At 45.7% G+C, this 22812-nt stretch overlaps 1 long non-coding RNA gene across 1 annotated transcript; it reads left to right on the forward strand.

The window, feature by feature from the left end:
* The first annotated feature begins 19656 nt into the window (after window positions 1-19656).
* LOC103557231 (uncharacterized) lies at window positions 19657-21157 on the forward strand. The gene is made up of 2 exons (XR_546412.2): window positions 19657-19777; window positions 20951-21157. It is a non-coding gene; the product is annotated as an uncharacterized lncRNA (long non-coding RNA).
* Window positions 21158-22812: the final 1655 nt, after the last annotated feature.

Raw genomic sequence — 22812 nt, forward strand, 5'->3', positions numbered from 1 at the left:
CATCTGGGCTTACTCCTGCATCTGCTGTCAGCTTCTGGGTTGACGAGGGGCTGCCTTCTTGCTGAGACAACGGGAAGCTCTGAACTGAGCCTCTTCTCATCTCAGACTTGTTCTCTGCATGGCTTCCAGGATCCCGACAGAACCAGAGGCAGCATGCAGGGTGTCTTGAAGTCAAGGCTCTATCTTTAGGTGCCTTGTGTGCTGTATTATGGCACTTCTCAGCGAGGGGAAGGCTCTGGTCTTCCTAAATGCTGCCTGAGCGACAGAATTCTCCTGACAAAAGTTCATAAGGGTCATGGTTCTGCTCTGGAAATGGGACCCAGAGTCCTACCAAGTATAGCCCAGGAATGTGATGCTGGTGGAGGAACTTGCTGAAAAACATCATGCGTGACTAGTTGTTGCAGAGAGAATCAGAATTTCCTGCACTTCTTTATACTTCTTTTGCCCTTTACACTGTATTGGTTGTGGAATCCAGAGAGGGGAGTGACCCTATAATGTTATCTGTGCTGAAACCCTCCGAAGGACTTCACCCAGACCTTTCCCTTCCCTGTGGACCTCTGTGTCATTGGAGGCAGTCGTGTCTCTCTCTACACCCAGGAGCAGAACTGAGTCGGGGAGGTGAAGGTGGGATCTTTAACACCCCCATCATCTCCTGCAGGCTCCTCCCTACAGCTGCCCAAGGAAGGATGAACTAGAGATATAGCCAAGAACTTGCAAAACAAATGCAGCTTCGAAACCATCCCCCAAACCCTCCATCTCACTGCTCTGTCTACGTGCTTCCTACGTAGACCTCTGGAGCCCCCACCTCTGCCCACACAGCCCCCAATCAGAACATAGTCAATTCCCAGCCTAACTCTCCTGCTGCATCTGCCCCTGCCCTCTCCTGCCCTCTAATCCTCTCACCGCACACACCCTGCATGTCTATGCTGTGTTCATGCTCACAGGGAAGGACCTTCCCCAGCTTAATTGTAGCTCCCCTTCCTGCTACTCATAGGAGTTATTCACCTCTTCCTCCATTCTCCGTCAACATTCATTGACCAGGGCTATTGGATCCTAAAGAGTGGAGGAGAGAAGAGGGGAAAGTCTGTACAGTGACTGGCAGAGGGACCAGGATGTCAGCAAATCACCATCCTTTATAAGCCCAGACCCCTTCATGCATTCACGCCACCAGTATTTATTGCATCGCCTCTGTGCCAGGTCCTGGCATGAAGGACTCAAATAACATCCCTCCTCCTGCATTTGACATTCTAGGGGAGGCAGGTGGACAATAAGAAAATCAAATACTTAAGTGATACCCATGCTGAGAAGAAGAAGAAATCCGAGCCAGGGGATGCCTAGTGTCCACACATTGCTATTTTATACTGGGTGGCCTGCAAGAGCCTCTTTTTTGTCTTTTTGATTGGTAATTAATGTTAGTTTGTTATTAACACTCTCAGTAGAATCTGCACTGAGGAATTCCTCCACCTCCTGTAATAGCTCTTACAAAGGAGGAGAACAGCAATGTCCTCAGACCGCTGACACTGACACAGCACTGGACTCACCCCATTTACAGATTCCTGGAGGGCAGGGAGCCAGCCCCACATTCCTCTCTCACTTCACCCCACATCTCCAGGAAGGCTGCTGCCTTAGGGGAGAGAGTGGCCTGCTTCTCCCGGGGACACTGCCTGCTCTGTGATGAGGGACAGAGTGGGCATGAGCCATTGCCCCAAACATACTCACAGGTGGGCCTGTGGCCCCTGTGCAGGGGTGCTTCCAAATTCCTAGAAACAGAACTTGCCTTGGAGTTTGGGGCCTGAGTTCCATGATCTCTGCACTTTCCTGGTGGTTAAATTTGCCCCTTTGGCAGTATATAACCTTCACGTCAGCAGCACCTCCACGCTCACGATCCTCTCCTCCAAACAAGTTCAAATCAGGGTCAGGCAGAAAAAGATGGAGAGTCCGAACAAGTCTTGAAAAGGGAGACACATAAGCAGAAAGGCCTGAGATCTGAAGTCAGCAGACACTGCAAAATTGCCCTGGCCTGCAATCCCTCTTCCTTCTGTGAGCTGGGACAGCGATTTCATGATGCTCTAACCACCACCTGGATGCTGCAGGCAGGAGGAGAGTCTGTGCTCAAGCAGAATCTTGTGATGTGGTGAGGACGTAACTATGGAAATTTTGTAGATACTTTCTCCCTTCAGTGGGGTTTTGATGCTTCCTGGCCTTCTCCCAGATGCTCATACAATCCATTAACTTTTCTCATAATCTGCCAACCAGTCTCATCTCTCCACGGATCCTAGAAACAACCCCCTGGTAAAGGGGAGCTGGGCGACCTTCCTCTGACTACTTAGTTCAAAACAGCATGCCATGTAGGAGCAGCCTTTGAGTCACTAGACTTTTGAACACTGTGTTTCTATAGAATCTGCACTAGGTATTTCCACAGGGAGAATTCAATGGAGGGAACTGTATGATGGAGTTGGAGAAAGGAAAAGCAAAAGAGTGACAGTGTGGTGACAACTGCGGCATGCAGCCCCCACCTCAAGGACTAGGAGAGCAGAGAGAAGACATTGCGGTTATCAGAACCAGAGACTCGGAGAAGGAGCCCCACGCAGCTGCAAGACTGCCACCCTGGGAGCTCCTCGGGGGCATCATGGCCTGTTTCTGGGAGTGCTGACAGCAACAGCCTGGAAACAACCTCAGCTCCAGGGTGGGGAGCCATTGCTGGGGCATCTAGAATAGGAACAGGAAGCCAGCAGAAAGAGCAATCAGCCTCTCTCCTCTGCCTTCCCGTCTTCTGTGGATCCTGTCTGCAGAACACAAGGGACGTGGCAGGCAAAGGAGGAACACGTTTTGCAGAGTATCAACCTTGGCCTCACAAAGTGGGCTTTGAAGAATCGCTTGTAGCTGAGGGAAAAATACTCATTTTCCCAGTGGTTTGGCCATCTGAGTCAAAACAAGTCCTGCCAGGCACCATAACCATGACCCAGTGGAAGGATATCTATATCCATTACTGTCTAACCAACCACTCCAATAAGAAGTGGTTTAAACCAACACAGATTTTAGGTGCTCCTCATTCTGTGGCCCAGTAGTTTGGGCTGGCTCTCCCAGAGGAGATCATGTGCAGTCATACGGTGTTGGGACTGGACTGGGCCGTCTCAGATGGCCTCACTCACGTCTGCAGTTGGGCTGTGTCTCCAAGAGGTCCCCAAAGTTAGACCCCAACCATGCCCCAAGAGACGAGGAGACAGCAGCTCTGTCTCCCTAGATATTTCAAAGAGGTGCCCTGTGTCCCTGAGAAAGACATTCCTGGCCTGTAAAACTGGCAAGAAACTTTTCAAAAGATTTACATACCTCTTAAAGGGACAGAGAAAGAGTTTACAGTGACAAGTTTTCTAAGTAAATGCTCTAAGGAAGGGGAGGTCAGGGGCCTGGAATCAGGAAGAAGTCCCTTCTAGTTTAGTCTAACTGAGGGGACATCAAGGCTGGACGGTCAGAGGCTGGGCCAGCTTCTTCACAGGACAGGCTCCGGGTGCTGAGAGAGAGAATGAGAGAGACAGAGACAGAGAGACATAGAGAGAGAGACACAGACAGAGAGACAAAGGGAAAGAGAAAGAGAGAAGCAGCTGCGGGGCCTCTGGGCCTGCGCTGGGAACTCCTGTAACATAACGGCTCCCACATCCTCCTGGTCAAAGAATCTCACAGGCCGGCCAAATTCCTGGGGGTGAACAAAAAGCTTTGGCCCTTAATGGACACATGACAAACTCACTTCCATGAAACACATTGAAACTGTAGGGAGAAACCAAAGATGTCTGACTATGTGGTCTTACTTTGGTAAATAGAAAACAATCATAAGAGTTTCATAGGTTCAGCTGCACTATCCACTCTGCTCTTCCCTTCAAGAGGGTGTGTTCTTCCACGGCGGGTTGTTCTGCTGCAGGACTTGCCCAGGGAAGGAGGGAGGGTTCCACCTCACCCACCACCTGATCAGTGCAGCAAGATCTGAGGAATGGGAAATGCCCTTGACTCAAGGATGGCACCAAAAGCTGCCCCAAAATAAAAAGGAGCAAGAGTTTAGCTAATTGCCTGCTTTCGGAGTTAAAGATTCCAACTTCATCATCACCATCAGCATGCCCAAATACCGCTTCTATCTTAACTTCTATCACAAATATGGATGGATGCATGGATAGATAGATGATAGATAGATAGATCGATAGATAGATAGATACACACATAGATGGATAGACAGACAATAGACAGACATAGAGATCCTGAGAGGTTTTCCAGTGCCCACCTTTCCTTTTTACACACTGGAATCTGGATTAACCCTCACGCTCATCTGGGAAATCTTTAGTGAGGACAGAGATCCTAACGGACTTGAGTGTGAGAAGCAGAGAAGGTGCCAGTTAACATCCCCTGTAAGACTTCCAAAAACCAGTTTAGGCCTGGAATCCCACTTCTCCCACAGACCCACACTCTGGATGGTGGGTACCCGATTGCCTTTCAGTGGCCCAGAGGCGGTGACCAGTTTAACCATCCTCTGACTAACCTACCCGCAGTCATAACCACCAGGAAGCACTTTTCCAGGGTCCGTTAGAAGGTTGGCAACAGCAGAGGAAAGGCTGCTGCCCACGTGAAGAAGCGGGATCTGATCTGTACTTTCCTCCTAGGAACCAGAAACCCTGCCCTCCCTCCCCGCCCTGCTGGCAACTTGTGATAAAGCAGAACCAGGCACCACAAGCAGACAGCTCAGGCCCACATGCTTCCAGCAGGCGGGTCTCTGGCCAGAAACCTCCCCGCCTTGGGGCGGCAGGCAGGGGAAGGGGCGGGGGCCCAGGAGGCGGGCCGGCGGCGGGAGGCGGGGGCCTGGGGCCGAGCGCGGAGGATGCACGTGGGGCTCCCGGGCCTCTCCGCCCTGCTGCTGGCGACCATGCCGAGCGCACCTGAACGCGGGCAACCGGAGGCGGGGCGCCTGCTCACCCCTCCAACACCCAACCCACCCAGATGCCCCAGGACTCGCCTGCCATCCCTGCAAGCGCAGGCAGCCTAACGATGCCTGGGCACAGCGCAGCGCCAGTGCATGTATGGCGGCACCCCACCCTCCAGCCGAGCACCCCAGTCCAATCCTTCGTGTATCCCCGCGGATCCACGATCCTACTGTGGAGGCGTGATTGCCCCCAAGGATGCATGCTCCCCCGTGCCTGAGACCACGGATGCACGATATCCCCGTGGATGCATGATCCTCCCCGAATACATGGTCCCCCAAAGGATGCATAATCCTCTCCTGGATTCTGGGCACATGTAGCCCACCCTTCCCTGCAGAAAGGCCTCCTGGACTCAGCCAAGTGCTGCGAGTCCAAGACGAGTTGACCACGGGCCTGAGCGCATCCTGCTCTCCCACCACGGCTGCTAGTCTGGGGGTCTTAGAGGCGGGGTACGCTGCTTGAGGACCTGCATTAGTTGAGGGGGGTGGGACCGGACTTGGTGTCCGCGCGGCCCTGGAGGACTGTTTCACTGCTTCGGGGTTTGGGAGGGGCCGGAGGTGACTTGCTGGGGACACCCCAGTGCCCAGAGGAGTGGGTACTGGCCACACAAGATGGCAACACTGTTTAGCGCCTTTCCAGTTTGAAGTGGTAACTCTTTCCGTGCCAGAGAGGAGGCCTCCGCCCACTTCCACCGTGCTCCCTGCAGACGCATCTTCCTTGGCTGGGTCCCCTGGGATGAGGATGGATTTAATGAGGGCCCGACCTCGAGAGCGCCTGCCACCCAGCGCCCCTCCCCAGCACCCAGACACTTGGGGACCCTGGCGGGCGCTGGCGCTAAACTACACCCCTGGAAGACCCTTGCTGACTCTGGGTTGGCGGGGTCCCCTGACTCAACCGCCATCTCTGTGGGTACCCCAAGGGGAGCCCCAGCCGCGCTGTTGCAAAGGCGCACTGGGCCGGACCTGCACCAGGACAGGCCCCTGCGAGGTCCACACCAGAGATCCCAGGCCCAGCGCCCCGCTGAGGAGGGCTAAAACAAGACAGGATCCCCGGGTCTCAGCACCCACCCCAGATGCGATATTCTCCCTCCCTTTCTCCCAGCCTGCAGCAGCCAAGGCCTCCACAGTCCTCAGCCTGGGAGGGGCAGTGACTCCTCCACAGACGTTTTGTGCAGGGACACTGGTTTGCAGTGTGTGGAACGAAGCCCAGGGTGGTTAGAGCAGGTGACAGGGCTTGGGGAGCAAGAAAGGGCTGCTGGAGCCCTGGCTCCTCTGTCACACCTGCAGGGTTCCTGTCTGAACTGCCAGCAGTCCTCTCTCTCTCCGCTGTTGCAGCTTCATGTGACCGTTTTAAACTTTAATATGAAAACCCAAGTTATAGGCACATAAAACGATAACTGTGCATCGTGCCCTTGCTGGTGCTGGACAGATACAAGCTCCCACCTCACAGTCACTGACGGGGGACAAAGATCCTGACCTGGATGTGTCTCACTCTTCCCACCCCATTGCTCTACACTATTATCCTCAAAGATAAAATGAACAAAACAGCCCCAGAGAGGAGGTTTAACATTTTTTGAGGACATACCAGGTACCAGGTGTGTTTTACTCCTGCTGTCCTGTGCCATCCTACAGTCCCTTCCTAGGACCCTGGGATCTGATCCTCTGGGTACCCTGGAAACTCCTGGCCTTTCCTTCAACCTCACGCCCCTCTGGGCTGACAGCTGCTCTGCCCCCTCATGGGCTGGGTCTAGCTGAGAGCCCTGCTGGGGACAGGGACACAGTGCTGGCTGGGGACCCAGCCTCACTCCAGCCTTGCCCTGACCCTGGTCTTTCCTCTTCCCTCCCGCAGGCCTCTGCACTGTGGTTTACTACTTCACCACAGGACAGCTCCTCTGGGGGGACTGGCCCTGGCTGTGCTGCTGCCCGGCTGCTTGGTGCAGGGCCTGAGCTTTCTGTGGTTCCGAGCAAATGGACATCAAGGTCATTGTTTGCTGGTCCTGCTGCACGGCCTATAGCTTGGTGTGTGGAAGCGGTAAGGACTGGCAGCCTCCTCTCGACTCTGAGGCAGGATTGCATGAGTGCAGTAGGAGGGCTCTTCTGTGCACGTGGACTCTATCATATTGTCCTAGAATTTCAGGGATGCGGGAATTTTCAGAGCCACCACATAGAACCCTTGCTCTGATATGGGCATCCCTCTTCCAGCCTGCACTTCCTGGAGCATCTCTATCATCAGGGGGCGCCCTCCAGATGCAGCTGTGGCCCTTCCAAAGCTTCTTCTTGACCTGAGCCAAATCTGTCTACTGTTATTTCAGTTCGTTGCCCCCGGCCTTAGAGCCATGGAAAGTGACCCACTTAATGCTGTTCCATTTAAACATGTACTGCCTTTTTAGGGAAGGTAGCATAGATTTACCCACAGACTAAAGGGTGGAGCGGGCCTGGTGACATTTGCATCAAGGCTTTATTGCAGGAAGAAGGCATTTGGGAGCCAGGGCCAGTTTTTCCACAAAAAAGCAACCTGGATGGCCTAGTGTCCTGCCGGCTTACCCACGGTTCCCCTCTTTTTTGGGGGGCCCCATTTTCTTTTTTTTTTTAATTTCAGTAACATTGGTTTATAACGTTGTATAAATTTCAGGTGTACATCGCAGTATATTTCGAAGTCTGTGTAGATTACCTCATGTTTACCAGCCAAAGGTTAATTACAATCCATCAACACAGACATGGGCCTAATCTCCCGTTTCACTATCGCCCCCTGCCCCCTGCCCCCTCCCCCTCCACTACACACTAGTCAAATCTCTGTCTCTATCTGTTTGTTTGTTGTTGTTTTTATCTTCTACTCATGAGTGAGATCATATGGTATTTCACTTTCTCCCTCTGACTTATTTCACTTTGCATAATTCCCTCAAGTTTTATCCATATTGTCTCAAATGGCCAGGTTTCATCCTTTCTTATGGTTGAGTAGTGTTCCATTGTGTGTATATACCACATCTCTCGATGGGCACCTAGGTTTCTTACAAGTCTTCAATGTTGTGAATAATGCTGCAGTGAATGTAGGGGTGCATGTATCTTTATGCATTTGTGTTTTCAAGTTCTTTGGATAAACAGCCAGCAATGGAATTGCTGGATCGTATGGTAGATCGATTCTTAATTTTCTCAGGAAACTCCATACTATTTTCCATAGTGGCTGCACCAGTTTGCACTCCCACCAGCAGTGTATGAGGGTTCCCTTCTCCCCACATCCTCTCCAACACTTGTTGTTTCCTGTCTTGTTAATTATAGCCATTCTGACCGGAGTGAGGTGGTACCTCATTGTAGTTTTGATTTGCATTTCCCTGATAGCTAATGATGTTGAGCCTCTTTTCATGTGCCAGTTGACCATCTGTATATCTTTTTTGGAGAAATCCCTGTTCAGTTCTTTTGCCCATTTTTTAATTGGGTTATTAGTTTTTTTGTTGTTGAGATGTATAAGTTCTTTGTATATTTTGGATAGTAAGCCCTTATCTGATATATAATTTGCAAATATCTTCTCCCAGTTGTTAGGTTGTCTTTTGTTTTGTTAATGGTTTCCTTTGCTGTGCAGAAGCTTTTTAGTTTGATGTAGTCCCATTTGTTCATTTTTCCTTTTGTTTCCCTTGCCCAGTCAGACATGGTATTTTGAAGAAAGGCTGCTAAGACTCATGTCAAACAGCATACTGCCTATGTTTTCTTGTAGAAGTTTCATGGTTTCAGATCTTGCATTTAAGTCTTTAATCCATTTTGAGTTGATTTTTGTGCATGGTGTAAGATAATGGTCGACTTTCATTCTTTTGCATTTGGCTGTCCAGTTTTCCCAACACCATTTATTGAAGAGACTCTCCTTTCTCCATTATTTGTTCTTGGCTCCCTTGTCGAGAATTAGCTGTCCAAATGTATGTGGGTTTACTTCTGGGCTCTCAATTCTGTTCCATTGATCTGTGTGTCTGTTTTTGTGCCAGTACCATGCTGTTTTGGTTACTATAGGTTTGTAGGATATTTTGAGATCAGGGAGTGTGATACCTCCAGCTTTGTTCTTTTTTCTCAGGAATCCTTTGGTTATTCAGGGTCTTCTGTTGCTCCATATAAGTTTTAGGATTCTTTCTTCTATTTCTGTGAAAAAGATTGTTGGAATATTGATGAGGATTGCACTGAATCCATAGATTTCTTTAGGAAGTATGGACATTTTAACTATGTTAGTTCTTCCAATCCAAGAGCATGGAATATCTTTCCATTTCTTTGTGTCTTCTTCACTTTCTTTCAACAATGTTTTATAGTTTTCGGTGTAAGGATCTTTTACCTTTTTGGTTAAGTTTATTCCTAGGTATTTTATTCTTTTTGTTGCCATTGTAAATGGGATTGTATTCTTAATTTCTCTTTCTGTTGCTTGATTGTTAGTGTATAGAAACACAACAGATTTTTGTATGTTGATTTTGTATCCTGCAACTTGACTGTATTCATTTATTATTTCTAAAAGGTTTTAGTGGATTCTTTAGAGTTTTCTTATATAAAATCATGTCATCTGCCAATAATGACAGTTTCACTTCTTCTTTCCCAATTTGTATCCCTTTTATTTCCTTTTCTTGCCTGATTGCTTGGCTAGGACTTCCAATACTATGTTAAATAAGAGTGATGACAGTGGGTATCCTTGTCTACTTCCTGTTCTTAGAGGGATAACTTTCAGTTTTTCTCCATTGAGACTGATATTAGCTCTGAGTTTGTCATATATGGCCTTTACCATGTTGAGGTATTTTCCTTCTACATCCATTTAATTTAGAGTTTTTTATCATAAATGGATGCTATATCTTGTCAAATGCTTTCTCTACATCTATTGAGATGATCCTGTGACTTTTATTATTCATTTTGTTAATGTAGTTTATCATGTTTATTGATTTGCAGATGTTGAACCATCCCTGCATCCCCGGAATAAATCTCACTTGATCATGGTGTATGATCTTTTTAATGTACTGTTGTAATCCATTTGCTAGTGTTTTGTTGAGGATTTTTGCATTGATATTCATCAGTGATATTGGCCTGTAATTTTCCTTTTTTGTGTTACCCTTGTCTGGTTTTGGTATCAGGATAGGGTTGGCTTCGTAGAATGCGTTAGGAAGCTTACTCTCGTCTTGCAGTTCTTGGAAGAGTTTGAGAAGGATGGGTATTAAGTCTTCTTTGAATGTTTCATAAAATTCACCGAGGAAGACGTCTGATCCTGGACTTTAATTTTTGGGGAGGCTTTTGATTACTGTTTTGATCTTCTTACTGGTGATTGGTCTATTCAAATTCTCTATTTCTTCTAGATTCAGTTTTGGAAGGTTGTGTGATTCTAAGAATTTGTCCATTTCTTGTAGATTATTCAATTTGTTGGCATATAGCTTTTCGTAGTATTCTCTTATAATCTTTTGTATTCCTGAGGTATCTGATGTAAATTTCTGCTCTTTCATTTCTGATTTTATTTATTTGAGTCTTCTCTCTGTTTTTCTCTTGTTGAGTCTAGCTAAGGATTTGTCAATTTTGTTTATCTTTTCAAAGAATCAGTTCTTGGTTTCATTGATTTTTTTCTATTGTTTTTCTAGTCTCTATCTGATTTATTTCTGCTCTGATTTTTATATTCTTTCCTTCTGCTAATTTTGGGCTTTGTTTGTTCTTCTTTTTCCAGTTCCTTTGGGTGCACTGTTAGGTTGTTTATTTTGGATTGTTTTTATGTTGACGTAGGCCTGAATTGCTGTAAACTTCCCTCTTATAACTGCTTTTGCTGTATCCCATAGATTTTGTCATGTCATATTTTCATTTTCATTTGTCTCCAGGTATTTTTTTTATCTCTCCTTTGATTTATTCATTGACCCAATCAATGCCCAGTAGCATTTGGTTTAATCTCCACATATTTGTGGCTTTTCTGGTTTTCTTACTGTAGTGGATGTCTAGTTTCATACCATTGTGGTCAGAAAAGAAGCTTGGTATCATTTCAATCTTCTTACATTTGTTAAGATTTGTTTTGTGGCCTAATATGTGATCAATCCTGGAGAATTTTCCATGAGCATTTGAAAAGAATGTGTATTCTGCAGTTTTTAGATGGAAAGTTCTATATATATCTACTAAGTCCATCTGGTTGAATGTGTCATATAAGACCAATGTTTCCTTATTGATCTTCTGTTTGGATGATCTATCCATTGGTGTAAGTGGACTGTTAAAGTCCCCCACTATTATGTGTTACTGTCTACTTCTCCTTTTATGTCTATTAATAATTGCTTTATATAATTCGGTGCTTCCTATGTTGAATGCATAGATATTTACAAGATTTATATCCTCTTATTGGATTGTTCCCGTTACCATTATGTAGTGCCCTTCTTTGTTTCTTGTTACGGTTTTTGTTTTAAAGTCTATTTTGTCTGATATAAGTATTGCTACCCCACTTTCTTTTCTTTGTCATTTCCACACAGTATCTTTTCCCATCCTTTCACTTTCCATTTGTGAGTGTCTTTAGATTGGAAGTTTGTCTCTTGTATGCAATATATATTTGGGTCTTGTATTTTTATCCATTCAGCCACCCTAAGCCTTTTGATTGGAGCATTTAGTCCATTGACATTTAAAGTAGCTATTGAGAAATATATTTATTGCCATTTTGTTATTTTTTTTCTGGGTGTTTTAGTAGTTCTACTCTGTTCCTTTCTTCTTCTTTTGCTCTTTTCTCTTGTGGTTTGAAGGCTTTCTTTAGTAATATGTTTGATTTCTTTCCTCTCACTCATTTATTTATTTATTATAGTTTTATATTTTCCAATCACCATTAGATAACTATATAATATTCTATGTATATAGAAATCTATATTGTGTTGATAGTCTCTTTAGCTTGACCTCTTTCTAAAAGCTCTACTCTTTTACTCCTCTCCTCCCACATTTTATGTTTTTGAAATCATATCTAATCTCTTATTTTGTGTGTGTCTATTCATTCCCCTCATATCATTGAAAGAGGTAATTTTAGTGCTTTTGTCTTTTAACTTTCATATTATCTTCATACATTATTGATCTGCTACCTTTACTTTATGTTACCTGTACTAGTGATTTTTAAAAAGGTTGGTTCACACATTCCTTCATCTAACTGCATAGGCTGTCCATTTAATACCTTGAAGTGGGATAGCCAATGTTTACCAAAGTGTGTTGGTCTAAGACTGAGGAGCACCATTAGAAGAGCTTTTGTCCAGAGGAGAATAAATGCCTTTGAAACTTTTGACAATTGAGTCTTCTTTGCACCATGAATTAAAATGTTGCATTATTGGCCAATGTTACAAATAGATTTAATTATTTGTCTCACAAAATTAGCTCCCAACTCACTGTGTAACTCGGGAGGTATTCCTCAAACAGGAATTATATTTTCCAATAAGAACTTAACTAAATCCATTGCTCTTTTGCAAGGAAAAGTCTGAACCCAATACAAGAAGATACAGATTATTACAAGAGAGATTTATGTCCTTGAGATGGTGGCATTTGAAAACAACGTCCAATTGCCATACCTCAAAGGGTCCCTTAGGAAGGGGAAGGTGGCTTTATGACCCATGAAATGGTTTCCCTAGGCTGCTTTTTTGGACATATGGTATGATGAGCGTGCTTTATGAGCCATGGTGGGAGAGAGTTTCCAAAAGTATGGTTTCCCCCTTAAACTCATCTTTTTAAGTGTCCAGTGGGTTAATTGGTGTATGTGCTGGACCAGTGGCAATTGTGCTCCAATATGCAGTATGGGTTTTTCTTATCAGCACTGAACCACATCCAGGTGATGGTGTCAAAAATCCCCATTTGTTGCCACCTTTGCTTCTCTTCTTCTGTGGCAAATTCCTGACCCTGGAGAAGGAAGTATTTCACCAGATTAGCAGAGTTAATAGAAAATATCATGCATTCTTGAAACTGGACAGTAGGTCCAGCTTCATAATGTCCTTGCTCATCCTTTAAGTAAGACCCATTTGTAAACCAAGTCAGAAAATAGAATGCAGTCATGTACATTTTCCTCCTGTGGCACTGGAAGCAAGGTAGTAGAGTTAAGATGGTGAAAAGTATTTACCTATGAAATATAATCTGAAAAACTTTATCGTTATTTACTTGACACTGCTTCCAATGAATTTTAGTATAACAAACTATGCTAATTAGTTTAGTATCTCCCTCTTTACACAAAGGGAGAACAAATTACTTTGATAAGTCCCAGGTGCCTTCTGAAAATTCACAGAGAAATTTTCAAATCAAAAGAAAGACTTCATTTAGGATATGAATTTGGGGGAGCTTGTCAAAAATATCAAAAGTTTTTCAAACCCTTGGTCAAACAAGATCAAGTGTTTGCTGATCTTGTGTCACTGTGAGATGATGGTTGCTGTGAAACAATGCTTAGTCATCCATATGAACGAAGAGAGACTTATTCAAAAGTAAAGAAAACCTTTTATAATCTCTTTATTGAGAGCAGACTAAAAGTCAAGGAAAATTATCCTTTTACAGGAGAGATAATGAAATTTTGCTTTTTGTACCAGCTTACTTTTGATATTAAAACTTGATTAAATTTATTTCAATCTTGGCCCACTTGACCATGCACAAAACTCTTTCCTTATGGTCCTCTTTCCACAAACGTTCTGTAACTTTCTTTTTACGCTCAAAATTTATCCCATACCTTCTTTCCTTTCCTAGTGCTTTAGGACAAATTTATGTTTCTCAACAAAACAAACTAAAGTATTTCCATTCTTTATACATACTTCACTGAAAACACACATCTTACCTTCCTTGAATACAAAGATGTTTTCCTTATGAAACTTTTAGTAGTTTTAATGACATATATTAATTAGAATTTTTAACAATTTCAGACCTTGATTTTTAGTGAAGACTAAGAAGTAAACAGTTATGAACCATATTTACATTAGCATACTGTGGCTTGGCAAGTTTACAAATACTTTTTATTATTTCTAGAAAAATGCCACTTCATAGTACAATCTTTTAGTAAATACAAGAATGTTTTCTAATAGACTCAAGGATTTTTTACTTTCTCTGTAATACGGAACCCGAAGTAGATACACCTATCTTCTATAATTAACCTCTAATATTTTACCTGCCATGGAAATGACCTAGATATGCAATAAATTTTAGCACTTAACTCAATTAGCAAAACCCTAAAGTTTCGAGTTTCCAAAGGGTTTTTAAATTATTTTAAACACATATACCATAACACAGAATGATTGTTAAAAATTTCACCCAACTCTCTTATTGTTTTCACGTCTGTTTAGTTTACTGGTTCCCATACTGATAACTATGAAAATAGGTTTATGTTAATCAAACCAATAAATTAAAAGAAGCTCCCACTTGACAAAGGCTTTTTTCTGTTATGTTAACTTGAAAGACATTTGGGTTCGTTTCCATTACATTTATGTCAGTGTTTACTTTAAGCAAACTAAATAGAGCTCTTTACCATCTGGAGGTAAGATATCACACATATATGACATACATATAGACACACATACAGACACTCCACAGCTATTGTTTTAAAATTACTGACATGAATCAGGTGCAGTAGTATAATGCTCACTAGTTATGAAAGAATAATGGAATTCAAATTTTGTTTTAAGCTTTTTCTAGTAATATTTGTGGAGAAGACTTTCAAGATGCTAGATTTGGGGCAAGGGTGCACTTATGACCATTTTTCTTGCCTTTTTTCCTTCTTTGTTCCTCAATCTTAGGAATAGGAGATGGACTGGATAAGAGGTCCTGGAGAGGTGAGACAATAAGCCTTTTTGAGATGAAGGAAATGAGTGGAATCTGAACTGCCTCTAGAATCGCTTGCTACTTTTGCAAAGCTTTGTGACTTGAATAGACTTGCTCATTATTTCTCAGAAATTTGGGTTCTAACATAAAAGACATTAGAGGTCAATCTACCTATCCTACTACATCATCCTAATTGGCTTCTTTCCCTCTGGGTGCTTAGTTTTGTTTTAACTTATGGAAGAATGTCAGAAAATTCTTATGAGGCTCTGAATATAAGCTTCCAGTTTGGCTGAACTTCTCATCATAAGTTGTTAACACTTCCCAATGTCTTGTCAGGTTTCAGAGGGACAAACAGTATCTACCTGGAGGTATTGAACAATTCCATTACCTTTAACATAGCGATTTCCCAGAATGCCTCTCAGAGTCTCATTAACTCTGGCAGTATATTACAGGGGTGTCTGTAAAGACATGGCCCAAGATGTTGTCCCTTAGGTACCTTTTATAACTTAATTTTCTGTTAGCTTTTGGCAACACAACTTCAAATAAGGTTATTTTGGAATTTTGAAGTTTTGCTTTTAAGTGTACTACTTAAATAATCTGATCTAATCACGATGTTCCTTCTAATAGCCGATGGAGTTCCTCTGAGGCTGATGACAGTTTGGTAAGACCTTTAGCTGGGAATGGAGTACAACTCACGTTCCTGTCTATCTCTGACTACAAAATGAGTGCCACCACACTTTGTCTGACTGTATATAGAGAACTTGACCTCAGGATTATTGAGCCAAGCCCTCAGGACACAAACAAGCATAGCAAGAATTTTTTTCTTTCTTGTAAATATTTGCAGTTTCTGGAAACTTTAGTTGAGCAATGATGCTGGAAGGTGGTGAGCTGGACTCTAAACAATTTCCCTCTTACCAGCCTCTTATAAAGGAGCCCAGAAGTGGCCACTGTAACTTTAAATTACTCTGGGTTATCTTTTCAAGGCTTTACAGCTATCCCCATTTCATTAAGCACTTGCAATTTTCAGCATGAAGCCAGCCAGAGTTCCCAGGGGAGGCTGCCCATTCGGGAATGGTCAGCGTTTAGAAGCTCAATTTCCCATTTTTTGTTAGTTTGTATTTACTATAAATTCTGACCAATTCCTGGGGACAGTGTAATGGGTCTGCCACTCCCATGAGGTTCTCAGTCAGCTCGGAACACCTTACAGCTGGGAGAAGCTGGTGTTCTTCTCTTCAGACCTGAACAAGTCCAGACTCTCATTTCTCTATCAAGTAGTTTGTTAAGACTTTGTAAATACAATTCTTTCTAATTTAGAGCCAAATTAAAAGGTCAGCCTGCCTTATTCACTCCAGAGTCACCCCTCCAGGTTCCTAAGGGGTAGAAATTGCCCCTTGGGTTTCTTTTCCCTAGAAATTCCCCTTAGGTTCCTCTTACCTAGTGTATGTACCAGTCCCCCTTAAGACACCTAGTCTTAAGGATATAAAGAGGTCATGTAAACTCTGCACCATTGACTTAAAATAAGGAGATCCACTTTTCTGTGGAAATCACCAGGTCAACTGAAGAATGCAATGATTTGGGGGACCACTGGGTCAGTTTGTACCAAACGCTGATTCAGTGTAAATTCCAAGTGGTCTCCAGTGGGTTTCTCTGAAATCATACTGCAATGACACCAAGAAATGTCGATACAAATTATCTGTAGTTAATCTACAAGTCAAAATGGAGTTGCCTTATTATGAGCCAAGTTTGCAGATTATAGCCTGGGTACTTTATTCCCCAAGGAAAGAAAGTCAACAAAGAAGTGGGATATACGCTGTTGTTATATATCCTCTTGGAGCAAAGAGTGTACATCACACATGACAGGAATATCTCTTTTACTACCATCACAGGATCTTAGCTGGCACAGCAGGGCAGTGGTCCCAAGGTGAGCACAGAAGGTGGGTAGTTGATCCTTAGTTCCCAGGAAGAGATGCTAATCCTTAAACAAATGCTGATAATGGGGTAAGTCACATCCCCATCATTAAGGGCATCATTCTTCTCTTTGGGACATAGTAAATCTTTCAAGTAGATGTAGAATGCATGCTCAACAGGCCACGGAAAACAAGGTTGTGCCAAGTGAGTTTTAAGCCAAATGACTTCTTCATATACTCCAATACATCTGATTATTTTTCATTTATTCATCAATGATAAGTCTGACTGTATTCAAGGACACCCACCATTAGTGATTACTTGTGTAAATAAACCTTTGATTTTAAACCTTGGATGTGTCTCCCTCCAAGTGGGAACCAAATCTTACTGGTCCCTTCCAGGGGCAAATGCAAGTAGCCTGAGAAGCAGAGCTGGATGCCTTGTGCCCAGAAATGCTGAGAGCTGGGTGAGGTACCAGCAGTGGCAACATGGACCCCGAGGACCTTCCCAGATGACAGTGTGATGGGTAACCCCCAAGGGCCACATGGGGCTCTCCTCTGACCCAGATGAAGACTCCCAAACAGGCCTGATGGCAGCATCTATGGTACCTCACCTCATGCAGTAAATTGGTGCTGCTGCCCTTCGTGGGGAAAATGTGGCCGCATGTGCGCTGTGATGGAAGACTTTGGGGCAAAAACCCCAGATGTGGGGATGTCTATCGTTCTACACAGCAAACCTGCAGCAGGGCTGGGTCAAATGAAACACACAGGTTTGGGCCGAGATCGTAAAGAACACAAAACACAGTCCTTGCCTTCAATGACCTTGTTCTGCCCCTTACAGTATAATCCTCGCCTGTGAGCCTGAACCAGAGATCTGCTCTCAGCTCACTTTAAACTAGTGCTACAATAATCACCCACACAAAAACAGACTTTCATTCACCCCTGGTAAAGGACCAGGAGAAGCAGAGCTCCTGACATTACTGAGGACTTGTTGACGATGAAAGTCATGGACAGCCCACCTTTCTCCAGCTCCTGGGAAGCAATAGGCCAGTGAGGAATGCGGAACTCTGGTGGCTAGTTGACAGTGAGAAAACTGACTTTCAGATCAAATAACAAGATAAACATTGACTACGGTCCACTCTGCCAGCACTGCCCACAGTGGGGCTGGGAAATGTCTTCTCCAAGTGATGGGGAGGCCAGTGAGAACCAGATCAGTCAAATCCAGGGGGGAGACTCCCCATTTGAGCTTCAAAATCTAAGCTGATGCTCTGCTTCCTGATCCTTCCTCTGGGGTCAGCAAACAAGAGGCCGTCATGTCCCTGCTGTGAGTGTGGATTCTCCATGGCTCCCACCTTCCCAGCTTGGAGCAGGAAGGCAGCTCCAGAGGCTTCTCTGGAAGCAGTTGCTGGTCTTATGGGTGATAACTTTCTGCCACCACAGAGGGCAGATGCACCACTGTGACCACGAAGCTTGAGCCTTGCTTCTGTGGGTCCTTTTTGAAGAAAATAGGCACATCTGAAAGCCCCTGTGGTAGGCTGAATAATGGCCAACCAGGTATCAGCTGTCAGCTCTAGAACCTGTGAATGGACATATTTGGTAAAAGGGTCTTTGCAGATGTGATTAAGTTAAGGGTTTTGAGATGGGAGATTATCCTGGATTTTTCGGTTGTGCCCTAATTCCAGCGCACATTATAGGACAGATGCAGATGGAAATCAGAACCCACAGGAGAGCTGGAGACAACGGGTCCACAGAGGCAGAGACTGGAGGGATGCGGCTGAAATAGAAGGGTGCTGGCAGCCACTGGAAGCTGCAAGAGGCAAAGGACAGACTCTCCTTAGAGCCTCCAAGGTAGCGTGGCTCAGCCAACACCGTGACTTCTGCCCAGGGACACTGATCTCAGAGTTCCGGCCTCCTCAGCTCTGAGAGAATCAACTTCTGGTTTTGAAGCCCCAAGTACGTGGTCATTTGTAACAGCAGCCTCCTCAGGAAAGGAATCCAGCTCCAGACCCAGGAAGAAGGGACTTCCCTCCTGCTGCAGGAGCGTCTGCTCTGTCAGGACTCGCTATTATCAGAGCAAATCATGGAAGAGCAAGAGTGCGCGCATCCTTCTCGTGACCACTGTGCATGCCTGAGCTGCTTCTGCTGCAGGCATGAACAGCAGAGGAGGCCCACGTGAACGTGCAAGAAGACAGCACAGCAAAGATATGGCTGCGAATCCCTCCCCCAAGCATCTCCAGGGGTCCTGTGACTTGTCAAAGAAATCTAGAACATTCCTCACATTTCATATGTGATATTACTGCTTTACCTGACTAGTAGAAAAGCACAGCTCTGTTCCCAGGGGCGACAACCAAGCCTGCCCAGCCCCCCATCATGGCTGGGCTTCCTCTGCCTCGCAGCCTCAAATCTCATTGCCAGCCCACACACTTGCAATTACAGATAACCAAGAACTCAGCTAAACCTGGAGAAAACAAGCAAGGGCCACGGTTGGAGCCATCCAGAGGAAGGTCAGCACTTGAGGTCCTTGGACCCCTTGTGGACATGGTATCCACAAGAACCCAAGCTATTTTCACCAGTGTCTGATTTATGCGCTGATCCACTTCTTTACAAAAGGGAAATGGCTGCTGCAATCCTGGGGAAGCATTCTTTTTGTAACTTTCAAACAAAAAGAGCTTTTCTTTCTCCAATGATTGAACAAACATGCTGGGCTTCACAGTCATGGAAGTTTCCACTACAGTCCACCCCTGATCATCATTTTGGTGAAAGAAATGTCCTCTCTGGTTGCTGCGGCAGCAGTTAGGGGACCATCCTCGAATGCTCTCTGAGGTCAGGTGTGTGGGTCATGGATCCCACGCCAGTCTGGGAAGTGACGCCATTCCCACCTCAAGGGTGTGCCTGCTGGAGGGGTGTTGGGTAATAAACAGCATTCCATGCACAGATATCAATAGTTGTCTGTAATCAGGATCATAGCAGGCAAGGTTTCCAAACAAGTGCTGTTGTGTAAGCACCCAGGAGGCGTAGAAATAGAGGCTCCTCAAGCCCACAGCAGCCTCGCTGGGTCCAGGTCTCAGAGCAGCTCCTCCATCTTCTCCCGCCACCCAGGGTCCAGCTGGCGTTCACCATGCGGGCCTCTGCTTCATGCTCCTGACCTGCTTCATCCTCTTTCCTCACATGGCCCAAGGTGAGCTGTGAAGCCAGGCTGGTGTGGGGTCACAGGGGTCTAATGTGATGGGAATGGGGACCAGCCCATATGGAGGAGTGGCTGATGGTCTAGAAATAAGTAATAAATCTGAGCATCAAGAACATCAACCAAAGAAGGAAAGTCTCATGGGAGATTCTGAGCTGTCTCTTAATGGACTGAAACATCACCCTCTGTATCTCTCAGGCTAAGGATGGGTCATTTCCCTGACATGGACCAGTGAGTAGGTAGAGACAACACCACTAGGCCAGGCCAGGCTTTCAGGCCTGCAGGTGTGACTGGCCTTGGCACAGGTGGTGGGGATAACTACCATGTAGGAGGTGCCATCCCCAGGGCTCATTTGCTGTCCATCTTCCCTGCCTGGGAGAAAGCCCAGGATAAAGGAGAGAGCTGGACCCAGGAGCCAAAACACTAGTGTGTGTTTCTCAGCTCTGACACTGACTCACAGTGCACACTTAGACAAGTCACCGAGCTGTCCTCAGACTCAACCCTGTCTTCTCCTGAAAAGCAATACCAACCTCAAAGTTGTACAGAGTCTGAATGAGGACAAACAAAGGAGAGTTTAGTAGGGGCCTCGTAGAGCAGCAGAGACATGCCAGTATGTTCCAACTCTGTGATTCCTGCCCTTTTATTTTGTGTGTTCTTGACTGGATGGCCCATGGTGACAGGCCCACAAGCCAGCCCCTCCTGAGCCCTGGATGCTGCACAAAACATGGCAGGATGGAAGTCCCCTGGCCCCTCGCTGCTCTTTGTGCCCAGTTCCTCTGGCCCAATCTCTCCTGTCCTTTTGTGCCCAGGGCATATCGGGGTGTGCAGTGTGAGGTGGTTCTCATCAGGCTGCATGAGGCTGCACAGAGTCCCCTTGAGCATCTGGAGCAGGGGCTGGACGCTGGGGTGCAGGCAGGGGAGCCTTGAGTCAGCATTCAGGGCAGACACTTCGGTACCTGCCCTCTTTAGAGCAGAGGCTGTCCTGCCCGCCAGGAACCAACGCAGCAGTGGCAGCAGAGCAGAAGGAGCGGGGGCTCCGTAGGGTTTCTAAGGGAGGTGCCTGCAGAAGGAGCCTCTCCTGCCAGCTCCTCAGGGCACGGGTCATGTCCCTGCATTCACACTAACTACTGCTCCCAATGAGCAACTGAAATATTTTCCTCTCTACAGCCCATATCCTGGTCATAAACACAGAAGAGAGCTGCAATCCTGTTGGCGCCCGGTGTAGATTTCTTTCTTGCCCAGAAGATCATGTACATATTGGTTACTGTTGGATCTTCAGAATAGGAAGATGCTGTTTGCGCCATGATGAGCTGAAGAACACGGGAGGACAAGGAACCCAGAGAATGAAATAAAGGGCTGACTTTAACTCTGAAAGTGCCACAGTGTTCTTTCCTGAAAATAAAGAAATGACTCGTGCTGTATTTTAAAAATGTGATTACTACGTGCAACAGTGTGTATACATGGAGAGGGAAGTGACATGTACATGGCCGGCCAAGGAGTGGAGAGGCCTGGCATGCCTAGGATGAGAGATGCCTTTACATGGAAATGTTGGGGTGTCAGGTGTGTGCTGGAAGAGGGGATTCTAGATCCCTAATTATGGGAAGGGGGCTCTGGTGTCCCCATATATGGCAGATGTGTATGCAGGGGGAGAAAGGAAGAACATTCAATCAGGAATTCACCTTATTCTCTTTTCCATTAATTGCTGAGCCATGTCCTGGGCCTTCAAATGTTTATCGCTTGGCTCTGTGAGACCCCAGCCCAGAACATAGTGGCTTAAATACCCACCACCTACTGAACTCATGGGTCTATGATTGGCAAGTGGAGAGGGGCTCAGCTGAGTGATTCTTCTGGTCTCACCTTCCAGGTGTTAGTCCTCTGGTGCTGTCATAACAAAGGACCACAGCCTCGGTGGTTGAAGTAATAAAAATTGATTTCCTCACAATTATGGAGGCTGGTAGTCCAAGATCAAGACGTCAGCGAGGTTGGCTTCTTCTGAGGGCTCTCTCTTTCTCTTGCCAAGTGCTGACTTCTCCCTGTGTCTTCCCATGGTCTTCCCGCTGTGCACACCTGTGCCCAAACTTTGTCTTCTTGGCAGCACACCAGTCATTGTGGCTTAGGGCCCACCCTAATGACCTCATTTTGTTTTAATTGCCTCTTTAAAGATCTTATCTCCAAACACATTCTGAGGTGATAGGGGTTAGGATCTCAACATACGAATTTGGGGGGACACAATTCAGCCCACAACACCTGGCCTTACTCCTGCATCTGCAGTCAGCTTCCAGGTTGACTGGGGCTGCCTTCCGGCTGAGACAATGGGAATCTCTGAGCCGAGGCTCTTCTCATCTCAGACTCACCCAGGCTTGTTCTCTTCGTGGCTTCCAGGGTCCTGGCAGAACCAGAGGAAGCATGCAAGGTGTTTTGAAGTGAAAGTTCATAAGTGGCCCCTTCTGGTGTCTTCTCTTGACCAAAGCAAGTCAAAAGGCCAGGGAGACCCAGAGTTAAGGAAACAGACTCCACCTACAGATGGACAGAGATGCAACGTCACACAGTTGAGGTCTGATTCAGGGAGAGAGGTACAATGGTGGCGACTCTTCCATAGACCGCAAAGAGTATCCTGGGCCTTCTACCTTTATGGGTCTTGTGTGCTGCATAGGGGAAGAGGGGGATGTTCTCGGCTCAGGAGAAGGCTCAGACCTTTATAAATGCAGCCTTAGAGACAGGATTCTCTGGAAAAGTGACCAGATGGATCAGGGCTCTGCTCTGGAGACGGGCCCCAGAGTCCTACGAAGTATGGTCCAGGGCTGTGATGGCAGAGGAAGAATTTGTTGAAAAATATCAGCGTGACTAGTTGTTGCAGAGAAAATCAGAATTTTCTGGACTCCTTTATACCTCTTTTGCCCTTTTACTGTACTGGGTGTGGAATCCAGAGAGGGAAGGGGCCCTATAATGTCATCTGTGCTGAATCCCCCGAATGTCTTCATCCAGACCTTTCCCTCCCCTGTGACCTCTGTGTGACTGGAGGTGGTTGT

The sequence above is a fragment of the Equus przewalskii genome, chromosome 28 (genome assembly GCF_037783145.1).
Source record: "Equus przewalskii isolate Varuska chromosome 28, EquPr2, whole genome shotgun sequence".
NCBI lineage: Eukaryota > Metazoa > Chordata > Mammalia > Perissodactyla > Equidae > Equus > Equus przewalskii.